Source organism: Cardiocondyla obscurior, linkage group LG02 (genome assembly GCF_019399895.1).
Source record: "Cardiocondyla obscurior isolate alpha-2009 linkage group LG02, Cobs3.1, whole genome shotgun sequence".
NCBI lineage: Eukaryota > Metazoa > Arthropoda > Insecta > Hymenoptera > Formicidae > Cardiocondyla > Cardiocondyla obscurior.
The window spans coordinates 9,096,240-9,109,527 of record NC_091865.1 but is presented as its reverse complement, the minus strand read 5'-3'; the positions used below and the strand labels follow the sequence as shown (position 1 = coordinate 9,109,527).

The 13,288-nt window shown below is 43.1% G+C and overlaps 1 protein-coding gene across 1 annotated transcript in view; it reads right to left on the bottom strand.

Moving 5' to 3' along the window:
* Ft (cadherin-related tumor suppressor fat) overlaps positions 1 to 13,288 on the bottom strand; it is a 71,796-nt gene that overhangs the window by 46,029 nt on the left and 12,479 nt on the right. The gene's annotated exons all lie outside the window — the stretch shown is intronic.

Here is a 13,288-nt window from a genome sequence, read left to right as displayed (position 1 = left end):
CCGAGTTAAAAAGCGTCGCGCGAGACAAAATGAGCTTGGTAAATGTGCAATCGGTATAATAGCGCCCATTATGCGGCCTTTGCGCGCGTAGAGACCTATAAATTCAAATGCGAGCCGCGGGAAGCTGTCCGGGGACGGTAAACATCCGAAGCTTTGAAGAACAATGGATTCCCGGGTGAACGCCGGAGATTTTTAGAGGCGCTATAAAAAATTTTGAATACATTAAAATCTTGACGAATATATCTCGGCATTATAAGTTCGAATTTACGAACGTTGAATTTATAATTCGCCGAGAAGTGGCCGACTGTTCTCGATCGTACGGCGGGGTCAAAAGAAATTCAAGCGGGAACGGCACTACGCGATATTTGCGTCGATTGCACATTGTGACACTCGCGCGAGACAGATCTACATACGCAGATCTCATAAATCGGCAATAATTATAGCCGGGCGTGTTTCGCCGTCGAGAGCGCGGAATGAAAACGGCCGCGATGCACGAAAGGATCGGCTCGATCGCCATTTTTAATTTGCATCGCGGGCATTTCCGCCGTTTTAACATGTCAACTCGTTTGCGATAGAAATTATGGATAGTTTACGTCCGACACGTTGCGCCGCGCGCCCTGCTACTCGGCCGCGAGTATTTACGAGCTCGCTTTACGACATAAATAATGCTAGAATTCATTACTCCACACATAATTACGATCAGAATTTATTCACTCGCCGTAAATACTATTTGACGGCGCGTACGTGGGCACCTTGATTGACGGGCGCGAAATCAACTATCGGTATAATCATTGTAATAATTCGTTTCGCATCGAACGCGGAATTTCTATCGTTCTGGCGACTCGTCGTGCCTTTTAGCCGTGCCTACTTTCAACAAACGAAACGAGGCATTCTACGTCTTTCTACGCGGCAGCGCGTCTTGCGATCGAGAGCGTCCGAGATGCGCGGATCGATACCGAGTGAGATGAATACGGCGCTCGCACGCGTGGAATTACGGAAGGATAACGCCCGCGGGACGGCGATAAAAAATCGCGCGGGCGCTGCAATCAGCGCTAATTGTATTTACGATTACACAGCCGTATTACCGATGTAATTACGATAGCCGCGCGCCGCGGATATCTCGGCCGCTCGCACGCCCCGCGAATCGCATCGCGCAATATCTCGCGAGTTACCGTTACTTCGATGCATCTATTATCTCGCGATCGACGTGCGAAATCATTTCATTCCGCCCCAGCCGCAAATTATTCCCCGGGATTGATTGACGGGCGCTTTCAATAAATTTTCACCCCGCGAATCATGCGGGGCCTGGCGCGAACCCCGCTGCAACAAGTCCGCGAGTTAAATCAGCAACGGCAAGCGCTACTGTTGCAAAAAAAAAAAAAAAAATTGCGAATCTGATTAGCAGCGTACGCTCTTAATTTTGGTCGAGTTTAAGTCGTCGGAGAAGGGAATCGCTTATCGCGCGCGCTCGCGCTTGCGGAGGGTGCGCTCTTTATTATCCACGGTTACAAATTCCGACGTGCGCTTCCCGTACCGCTCGGCCGTGTACGGGCGCGTATTAAAACCGAGAAGTACCTGTAACAGCGGCGATCCCGCGAGATATGTAAATACGAAACGTAATTATCAGCCGGGCGGCCCCGGGCGACGAAGAATTTTAATACGACGCGGATAATTTCGATTTTATTCAGTGAGCTGTGCTCGCGTAGGAATTTATCTCACCGCCTTGAATTCGCGATTTGCACGGTGCCGATTTCAATTTTACTAAATCCCCCCTTTTCGCCTCTTTCTCTTTGTTTCTTTTACATTTTCTCTCTCTCTCTTTCTCTCGCCTCTACAATGTTACAATCGCAGCATCCGCGCGCGCGATATCCGTCTCGTGATAGATGAAGCGCGCGTGCTGTACGCACACGCACGTCATTTCGCATACTCGCGATCGCGCTCGGGATTACGGAGTACAATCTGCCGTACACGAGCCTAGACGGAAGAGAAATTAGACGGCGATGCGAAACCACCGAGAGAACCCGCGTGCTCCTTAAGCTACTCGAAGAGAGCGCTCGGCCACGGGACCACCAACGCAACTCGCACGGAAACATGCGTGGCAACTTGTTTAACCCTTGAATCGTCAATGTAAGTTACGCGAACGAGTTTCCTTTCCTACAATGTTTTTTTTTTTTTTAATATATTTAAAATATATTAATCAATCCCTTACCATTCCAACAAATTAAATTCCAATAACTAAATATATTAAAAGTAAGTAGTTTAAAAATATGTGCGACTGGTTTTCTTTCTCGTTGTGCGTCTTTATGGTATCACATATGCTTATATGTATGAGCTTATACGTGTATGCGTTTGTCAAGAGGTAATTAACATAAACCGATCTCGATACAGAGATCGATCTTGAACCGAAAAGAATATTCTGTATCGCGTGCTTACAGGTACGCCGATCGACACGATGGGTTCCGGACGATGGGGCGAACGCGTTCCGACGATCTGTCTCCTCCGATCTCGCCTATCGATTATTTTTATTTTCCTCTCTTGTATCGCTTTTTGTTAACACGCGATCCAACGCGATGAATATACGTACGATACATAATTTGAAGTTGAATTATTTTATGCTGCACGGTAATAACAATAATGCGCGGTAATGCAAATTGAACGGTTGGGTATTAGAAAACTAAAAGAGATGTACAAATTTTATGTCAGAAGCGGAAGAATTTCGCTTGCGAGAACAAGCGATTATCTGCCATAAAAGTTTCCCCGAGAAAAAAAAAATCGGCGTCGAAAAGTTATTCGAAAGATCGTTATCATTAAAGTTCGACGTGGCGGCGGAGGGTAACCCCGTTGTTTGCTACGCACTTTATTTAATAAAATGCTACTCGGGAAGAGGGGAGGGGAAGAAACACGGGGAGGAAGGCTTAATATTCAACGATCGGAGGACGGCAACGCAAGGGAGCACAAAGTGCCCGTGCTCGCGGCGGATATTTTCCCTGAAACGCGCCGTGGCGGTCGCGCTAATTTTTTTCCCTGCGTTTTTTTTACCCTCTCCCTTACCGTCCCTGGTCCACGGTGTAACCGCGAATTTTTTCACGCACACACACGCATGCCGAGTCCGGCGAAACTCGCGAAAAAAATACGCGCGCTTCTTAAATTCTACACCACGCCAAATACGTCGTCCGAGCGCGATCGCTACGAGCGTGTGAACGTGTGTATGTGTGTGGGGCACGTAGGCAAAGAGTTCCCGCAGGGCTCAATCGTTATCGCCGGTGCCTTATCTCGTCTTAAGACTTCTTTGCAAGAGCAACGTAAGAGCGAGGCCCTTCTGCAATTATCCCCCTTTGCGTCCGGCACCCCTACTCCCCTCATCGATCCCTTGCTCGCTTTTGCCCGACGTCTCCCTCGAGTCTCTCGGAAGAGAGGCTTTTGCACCAAGAAACTCCCTCTCTTTACCCCTTTTTACTCGTGCACTCCCTTTCAATCTGTAGATTTGATTTTTACTGAGATATACGCGCGTGACATTATTTATCTGCACGTGCACGGTGACGTCTCGAAGCCTTTCTTTCGAGTTTAACGAAAAAAAAAAGCTAATTTTCCGATTTTTGAAAACATTTGTTCTAATGATATGAATAAATACATAAGAAAAAAATAAACTTTCGTTTCTCGGATATAAACGACGGTCCACCGGCATCAAAGTGGGTGCGTCATTTTCGATACTTATCGGCACAAGTGAAAGGCCATAAAAGGCTTCTCCAGCGATCGATTTAATACTACATTTTACGCTTCTACATTCGGCATTGCGAGAGCGTATCCAAACATTTGTTTACACGATTTTGCTCGGGAATATCTTAAAAGTTCGAAGTTTAATCCTCATAAACTGATGAACACCGAACTATTTTCGTTTTGAGGCTTTTGGTCCTCAACAAGATTTGAAATAAAGCTTTACAGAAGGAGACGTCGGTGCGAAGTTGTTATTCAAAGCGGCTTTTTCCAGAAGTCTATTTTAAATTTTACGAAATTATTGTTATTCGGCTACTTACGTCGAATAGCAACTAAGATGATGAAGACATAGTAATCTCGAGATACAACCCGTATAGCCCGCAATCTGGCGCAATTAATTAAAAGGCCAACTCCATAATACAATTTATTATCATCGTCATTGCCCGACGATATCTCTCGCGACGTCCATTCTGCGAGAAGTACTCTGTATTAACGCGCGGCCGAATTAATTAACGGATATTATGACCGCCACGGAATCCATTTAAGTGTACCTGAGAGGCGCCAAAGGTGTTAATTTAAGGCGGTGCGATGCAACGCGCTATTCGCGGTTGTTAATTCGGCCTCCTAAACACCTTCACGTCCAGATTGCCACTTGAATCGACAATCAAATTACGACTTTTGTCAATAAGCAGTCGAAATACACCTCGCCAAGCGTACGCGAATTAAACGTGCGTAGAGACAAACAAATTTTGTAACAAAAAAAAAAAAATTGCAATGAAATTTTAATTGAACGTAGCGATAACCTACAGAAGCGAGAAGTGAACGGTGATCTCTAATTGTTCGCCACTGAATTTTCCTCGGCCGCTGATCAGTTATCTAGCACGCGATCCAGGATAAACGCATTTCCCGCGAGAAGGTATCTCGCGCGAGAACGATTATACCGATACCACCGGCACGCCCGTAAAACGCTATTATGTACTTTACGAGCTCCGCTCGCGCTCTTAATTAGGTCATCTCGCTTTAATGTCAGGGAGGCACTAAACAACAGCAAAAATCCGACAGCGATAGAAATTTCACCGCAATCAGCAACATTGTCAGTTATATACGAGCAAGCATCATTCCATCTTTAACTTTGTACCAGTATAAAATTTTATAACTTAATAAATTACATTACGCGGCATGCGCAGGATTAAAAAAAAAAAATATATATATTTTATACGATGCGAAGAAGCTCAGAATTTATGTAATATCGAGAGCATTTTATCAAAGATAATTTAAAAAAAAAGTTAAAAAATTAAAAAAAATCTATCACGCTTTGTTATTCATTTATATTCTCATAATTAAATTTCTAAAATATTTACGACTTTTACTCCGCATGTTGATTAGTAGCGATAAAGGAGTGATAATAAAATTATACGTATCAACAGTAAACGTGTAATCTTTCCGAAAATTTACGATGATAGTACCGCGATTGAGAAGTAAGTGCAAGTCCGCGTTAATTTGAGATTTCGCGCAATAAGTAAGCGGAGGGATGCAACGGTGGTTTAGTCAGCGACATCGACCGAGCGAATCCATATTTTCGCGGCACCCCGTATACACAATGCACGTGAGGGGTGCGGCAGACCCAGAGCTGGTCAGCGGCGGGCCTGACAGTCACTCAATGAATTATTGGCCATAATAGCAGTGGCAGCGAGGCCGGGGCCTGATTCTCTCTCTCTCTCTTTCCCACTTTCTCCTGCGTCTCTCGACAGGCCCTCGTGCAACTCGATTCCGGCGGCCGTAACCCGTCGCCGTCGTGCTCAGCTTTGGCGCGGGCCCAAATGTATTGTTGCTATGCATGCTCAGTAGGCCACGCTCTTTACGAGCACGGTTCCCGCAGAAGGCACTCTCGACGGCCAAACACGCGCTTCTGCGTACAAAAGTTTGCACATACCGAGAAAAAAAATTTTTTTTTTTAAACTAAATAAATTAATTTTTTGAAAATCTTACGCCTGATCAAAATAATTATTTTTATTTTATTCAAGCCGAGTTTAAATAACTATAAATAAATTAGAAATAATAAAAAGTAATCAAAAATAAAAATCAATAAGAATTAAATGTTCTAAATACGCGACAATATTTAAAAACGAAATAGAATTTGAGTGCGTGCGTTTCCACTTAATGACCACGAGACTTTTAAATTAATTTTTCGTTTTGTTGCTTTAAAACACGCGGTTTGGAACACCCTGTATATCAAAACCACTTGACAATGGAAAGAGAGGACGAAAATTACGAATGAGATTGCGGAGAGTGTGGAAACGCGTAACGGAATCGCGTTTTGCAATCGATTTACAGTCGACAGCTGCCGCGCCGGTGAGATTCATTCTGACGCGGGCTGAGCAACAACGCGCACACGGCGATTAATTAATTAGAATGAATATTATATCGAATCCGGCCGGGCGGATCGACGAGAGAGCGCCAGGCGAGTGGTCTCGTGCCGCTTTTATTTTAATCGGCGATCTGTGTTAATGATTCCTGCGCGCGGAACTCGCTCTCGGAAAAGGATCATTAACCTTGGAAGTGATCCCGGAACGTTTGCGGTGGCTGCGTGGTGTCTGCCTTCACCTGCTGAGAGAGTTGGACGTCTAACGGGAGTCGGGTAGTTCTCGCGTGTGTTATCCGCTCGCAAGTCCGATTGTTTATATGTCGCATATCTTTGCAAACGCGCCGGGACTACAAGATATTCACATTTTCCTACGCCGAAGCTTATACTCTGGGAAGCGCAAAGTGAATGGAGAAATAAAAAAAATCATTATAAGAAATAAGATATCTATCGAGCTAGTTAAGTTTGACTTGCATGATCGATCTTTCCTGCGGTATAATGATTTACTAAATATCGAATCGTGTCACGCGGTTCGGGTCGCCAACATCATCTGCTCACGACACACGCGTTAAAATCACTTGCGTAAACGTGGCCTTTTGTGCCGTCGGTTTATATTTCTACCATTAAACGCAACAATACTCTTCGGACTATCAAAAAATAATCTTTTTAATCTTTGAGCATGAATAAATTATATATTTAAAAAAATGTGAGAAAGAAATTTCACACCTCTAATTACACCGGCGCCAAAAATGTCTTGAATCGCGCCGACGGGACGTGCGGAATGATTTCCACTGGGACTTAATTAACACCAACAGTGTTGATTAACCAGAACGATGATTATCAAGGGCTACTTTCCGTTCTTTTAAGGTCGACCGAGTAATGTTCTCGCATTACTTTGTGACATTTTCGTCATAACGTAACGCGCCCATGTTACTCTCGCCGCGACGCAACAACGATTATCGTCGTAATTATCGCCGCCGTTATTACTATTATTTTATCATCTGCGTGCGCTTATCGCCGCGGGTATCCGCGGCTGATGGAACGAGGCTGCGTAGCCGATAGTCGCGTTCAATGGTGATGAGGATGCTGCTTCTTCTCTCGGGATACCGGAATTCTCGCCGCTCTGGCAAGAGAAGAACTATCAAGGCAAAAGGGGAAAAGAAGAGAAGGCAGAAGAGCGAGCCGAGGCAACAGATGGAAAGAGAACGAAAGAAGCGAGGAGGGAGAATAGCGGGAAGGGAGAGTACCTACGCATTGCGGCAGACATTATGCTAATCTGCGAGCGAGGATGTATGCCCGATAAGCCGACCGTGTACCGCCTCGGTGTATAAGTTCCCCTTAAGCTTTCCCTTGCCGCACCCCGCTCTTTCTCGTGCTCTGCTCTCTGGCCTCGTCGGTGAAGCCCAGGGGCTCCACGCCCTCGATCTCACATACGTGAACGTTATCGGCAGTGTGCGTGCCTCACATTACGTCTTACCCTTCTCGCACGGCGGCCGGACGTCGCGGCGACGGACCACGTCTTATCTCTTCTTAACGAAAATGTGGAAGAGCATTCAGCTCTCTCAGAGAGATGTTACACGCCCGCGATCGATTTTCAAACTACGTTGCCCGGTTTTTCTTTTCTGCTTTCTGTTTAATAAGCGCAATAAATTTTTTTTTATGTTTAAAAAGAAAAATGTTGACAAAAAGCTAAATATGACATTAAAAAAAAAAAGATTCTTTGACGTTTGTTATTTTTGCAGTGATTGATTTGTTTATAAATATTCGCGTTCGCTGTTTGTTCGCTAAGTATATATACATTTTAACGCGAGTAAATCTTGCTCCGTACCATGTTTGTGTAATTATCGCGAGGATACATTTTTCATGAGTCACGCTCTGGCAACGTTCTTTAACATTGTATCGTCTGTCACATATTTTAGATTATGTCACTTTACGCCACTCGCATTACCACCTTTTAACATAATCCTGGAAAAGTGCGTTTAGATCCGTTAGTTTGAGCGCAATGTCGAAAACTTCGGCCGTTTTATTACCTGCTTCCTAGCCGATTTCGAGCCTCCTTATCTTAATCATGCAGTCACGACGGCGCTAAACTTCAGAAGAACATCCTTGTTAATTATTTATAGGTCCTATCTACCTATTTCTTTTTTATCCTAAGCCCTTCTCCGTTGATGAGAATTACTATTCCCGTGGAACGTTAATTACTCCTTTTTTTTTAACACAAATGCTCTCTCTCTCTTTCACTTTCTCTTTATGAATTTTTTCGCAGCGGCAATACTAATGTCAGTCTCGTGATACCGGACATTCCGCGAAAATAATGCGGAAGAACCGTTAAAAGACGAGCGTGTGTAAATGTCCTGCGGTGAGTGGAAGCCCGCTTAAAAACCATAATAAGGAAAATATAAAGCAGGCCCATATACATCCGGCACGATAAACGCGTCATGTATGCAACAATGTTTATCGGATTCTTTTCCAAGCGTTACTATCGCAGTTCTACAAGTTTATATCCGTCGTTTTATTTCGCGAGGAATACATACGAAATTTTATATTAACCAATCATAAATCAAATTAAACACAAACGCGTGTATTAAAATAATAAGTATTTCAGATCCGACAAACAAACAAATTTCGCTAATTCCTCTCGCAAAATCAGTCATTATCGCTTTCCTTTCTTTTCCTTCAAAATTTCAATCTCATGGCTCGTTTTCGCGGAAATGATTTCCTTTGCGTGCCAAGAGTTTTCTTTTTTGTTGCAACTCCCTCGAGTCCGATAATTTTAAAGAGGACGTAATTCACGCGAATTAATGGCGAACGTGCGGGCATCGGGTGGGTAACGCGATCTTTAAAGGGCGACGGCGTATTTGTCCACGAGCCGAGATCGAGACAGGATAAGGAAAAAGAAAAAAAAACGAGAGAGAGAGAGAGAGAGAGGAGAGAGAAAAAATAATGACAGCGGCGTGTGACGTGCGGAGAAACGCGGGAGAAGCGACGGGTCAATTTGAATACAATGGCACGCGAATATGCATTTTCTCGCATTCCTGCCTCTACATGGCTGCGCACACGTCTTCCTTTAATCCTCCAAGCGCCGTCACTCTCGTCTTGATCTCGTTTCTAATAGATTGCGTTGGACCGTGCCAAAATTGTCTCTCATAACGTCTCTTCACGTTTCCGCAGAAGAGACGTCGGAGCGATATTGGAAAGTTAACGTCAATTTATTTAAAAATAAATTTTGTGGATTTTGCTTTTTTTTTTTTAACCAAAGACTTTTCAAAGCCCTCTCACGCGTGTTAGAAAGAAGGAGAACGAGAATGGCAAACATGAAGATAGACTAGGAACAAGAGGTAATACGTTTGTGGGATCGAGCGAGAGATGGGGACGAGGGGAGAAAAGTGAGACGGAGGATGCCGAAGGCGTAGCAGAAGAAGCAGAGAAGAAAATATGAACTCCGCGTGAGATAAAGGAAGCGAGACGATCGTACTTGAATGGAGCGAGAAGAGAGGGAAATACATTTGTAGAGTGAGCGGCGTAGAGAAGAGAGAGTTAGAGACGAGGATAGAGAAGTGTAACCGTAGGGAATGAAAAGAGAGCGCAGAAGCGAGGAGATATCGGAAACGAGTGAGAAAGAGCACGAGACTCGGGGCAAAGAATGAGAGGTATGCGAGAATGAAACAGAGAAAGAGAAGTGGAAGAGAAAGACGAACGAAAAGAAAAGGTGGCACGTGAGCGAGACAAAGTGAGACGAGAGAAAGAGCAAAGAGGATGAAATAAAGTCGGAATAAAAGTGTAGAGGAGGAACGTCAACGAAAAGGAAAGAGAGAATGAGACGGCAAGTGCGTCGAGAGAAAGAATGGAAGTAGGTATCGCGCGATGGAAAGAGGGAACAGGAATGTACAAGAAAGAAAAGACATAGAGAAAGAAAGAGAGAGAGAGAGAGATAGGAGGACAGGGAAAAGGAAAGAGAGAAAGTCGGTAGATGGAGACGAAAAAATATTAAAAGCAAGCTAAATGAGAAATCAAAGTTTAGTGTGGCCAAAATTAGAAAATAAAAAAAGAGACAAAGAAAAATTTATACATATTTTGGAATAAATATATAATATTGTATTTTATTTAAAAAATATAATAATTTAATAATTAGAAATAGATAATATGCTACTTATATTTAAAAGAAGAAGTTTGGATTTAGATTAAAAAAAAAAAAAAGAAAGAAAGAAAGAGAGATGAAGAAGCGAAAAAGTACGTATGTGTTGAACGAAGGGCGTGCTCACGAAATGGTATAAGACTGGTATATGCTGTTGAGGCGATTGACTTAGAAAGAAGAGAAGAGAACGAGCCGCTCGAACGAGGGAGACAAATGAGGAGCCTTTACTCCGCCATCGTCTTTCATTCTTTTTTCTTTCAACCTCTCGCACTCGCTTTTTTGAGAGTCCTCACGCAGGAGAATTTCGACTTGCTCTTACTCTCCTCTCGATCGTGCGTCGTTCCGTCGTGCTTTCGTCGCGCCTCTGTCCCTCTTCTTCGCGTCTTCGTCGAGCGAAGTCCAGCAAAGATGAAAAGAGTCTCGCTTTGGCGGACGATGGATCTAGTTAATCCTATCTTTGACAAAACCCAGTTTTTCTTCACCTTTCTTTTCCACCGTTCTCTCTTTTCATAAAAAATGCAATTGTATTTCTTTTTTTATTTTTTTCTTTCTCGTTATTTTAATTTTAGATATTTCTTCAATTTTCTCGTTCTTTTTCTATCTCTTTTTATATCATTCTCTTTATGCAACTTTATTCTCTCTTGCTCTTTAATTCCTCTTTTAGCACCGTTTCTTTCTCTGTCCTCCTCCTTCTTATCTATCTGCATTCCTCGAGTAAAGGACAAGCGCGCGTTTCTTTCTCCTTTCTACTGCGCCAACACTAATTCACGTTGACATCTCTGCGCGGTGGACAAACCGTCCGACGGATGAGTGGTTACGTGAGAGTGAAAAGCGCGATAAGGAGCCCGAGTTCATCGTATCCCATCGACCAGAGCTATACGTGGAAGCTGATTTGGTCAAGGGATACGGAATAGTTTAGAAAACTTTATCGGGAAATCATCAAGTCTATTAACAACGATCGAACAATATACGAATATAATATTACTGCGGTCTTGTTTATTCGTAATAGTATACGATTTTTCATATTTATTAAATAATAATTTGATAAAAATTAAAAAAAGAAAAAAAATTATTGGTGTGCCTCTCATAGAAAGTTTCGTCGACGTGCTTAATCTTTTAATTTTAATAACTTGACAAATATTTGGCTTGGTAACAATAAAATATTCTGTAAATAACTTTTATTCTAGCTTTCAGATTGAACCTTACGTCGTTTAAGATACAATTTCCAGACGCTGTTTATTCAAAATTAATCGCCACGATCGGTCCGCGACGGTGAAGAGAAGACGACTGAGAAACATGCAACGAGTGTGACGATGGAGGGTGAGAAGGAGCGAAAGGAGGATTCAACTGATGAAACTGCTCGGGAGCACGGTAGACGTGTAGTGATTCGTGTTTCTTGTGTCCCAAGTGTTTGTCTAGGTCCTAAATAAATGTAAATCAAGCACCTTGGTCCGGTGATCATCGGTGGAACTGGACCCGAGCCCCAGACTAAACTTGAAACCAAATCTCTCTCCGGTGGCTATACGTCATTTGACTTTACGTTACACGTATGGTCGCGATCGTGTCTCCCCTCGCACTCCTTATCGCGCCGCTACCTGCTACTAGAGGTAAAAAGGTATTTAAAAAAAAAAAAAAAAAAAAAAAAAATGTCCAGTAAAATGTTCCGGTCTATAAGATCGCGTAACTACCTGATCGCTTAATCCGGAATAAGGAAGTAATGACACCCAATCGTCACCACTAAAGAAAAAAAAGTTATCTCTATGGAGAATGCATTAAGAGAGTTGCGATTTTATTTTCTCGAATCAACACTTTATGAGCATACACCCGCAATCTACGAACCACTAATTACAGACTCGGATACGAGAAGCGATTCGCGGCCAGAGCGAAATCGTAACACGGCAAAACCGGCTGACTCGGTACCGATCGCTAAATCCGATTCACAACACGTTCCTCACGTGCTTATTAAATAATCGCGATCGTGCGTTGTATACTCACGTGAGTCTTGTGATATATCAATTTTATGCGAGATAATGTGCCGAAAGAATAAAATATCGTGCGGTTACGACACGCGGATATGCCGCCTCGGGATTTATCTAACCGTGAAAAGTTGAGTTTAAGTCGCTGCGAAGATGCGATCGTTGAAACTAATACCGATGTTAAGCTTATTTTAATATTTATAATTCAACGACAAGAGAGAATCTGGAACGGGTTTCTATATATAATTTAATGTGCACTGCACGCTGAGAATAATCACGTTATAATGTAAATTATTTTATAAAATCTATATTCGGTGTATAAGATCATAGACAGAGTTCTGTTTCAAAGTGAATAATTTTAACTAATGCCGAATAATACATTCTTACGTGAGAATACATTTTAATCTGTGTAGAATTGCGAGGGAATTGTGCAAAGTAATTGGATGGAGTTGTTACCTCACAGCACGCTGGAATTTTGTAAACACGCGTAGAAAACGTCAGAGAAATTAGATCGCAATCTCGTGCGATGAATGAAACTTGGAATTTTCACATTCAGCGTTGAAGATACGAAAGAAAATAAAAAAAAATTAGACGTGCATTTTAACGCAGAGTTTTGAACGTCCTGTCCGTAATAAAGTTTGTTTCTTAAAGCCGCCACAAAAGCCATACGATGATGCAGAGGCTGTGTATGTACAGTGGAAGACAGGTATGGCGTTTGCTTCGGCGACGAAGCTAGCGTATGTAGCATTTCACAAAGTGTACCGCGGTTCTAATATTTTTTCCCCCGTCCTCTCGATTCTTTCCCTTGGCCACCTAGGGTCACGTACGCTATATCTGCTGCCGTTGCCGCAGTAAACGCTATATCTGCTTTTTCAGTGTACGTGTACTCTTGTAAGTATCCGTATGGAACTTGTGAATTCGCTCGGCGCGCGAGAAATGGTGTTGTGAATTGAATACTGGGGTAGATGTATAATATATCGCGACGTCGCGATCGTAAATTCCCAGGTACTTAGTACCACGCGAGATTAGGTCTTTATGCGGGCAGACTCGAGGCGCAATTTTCACAATTAGCGAATAATCACGCGGCGTTGTTCGAGCGCC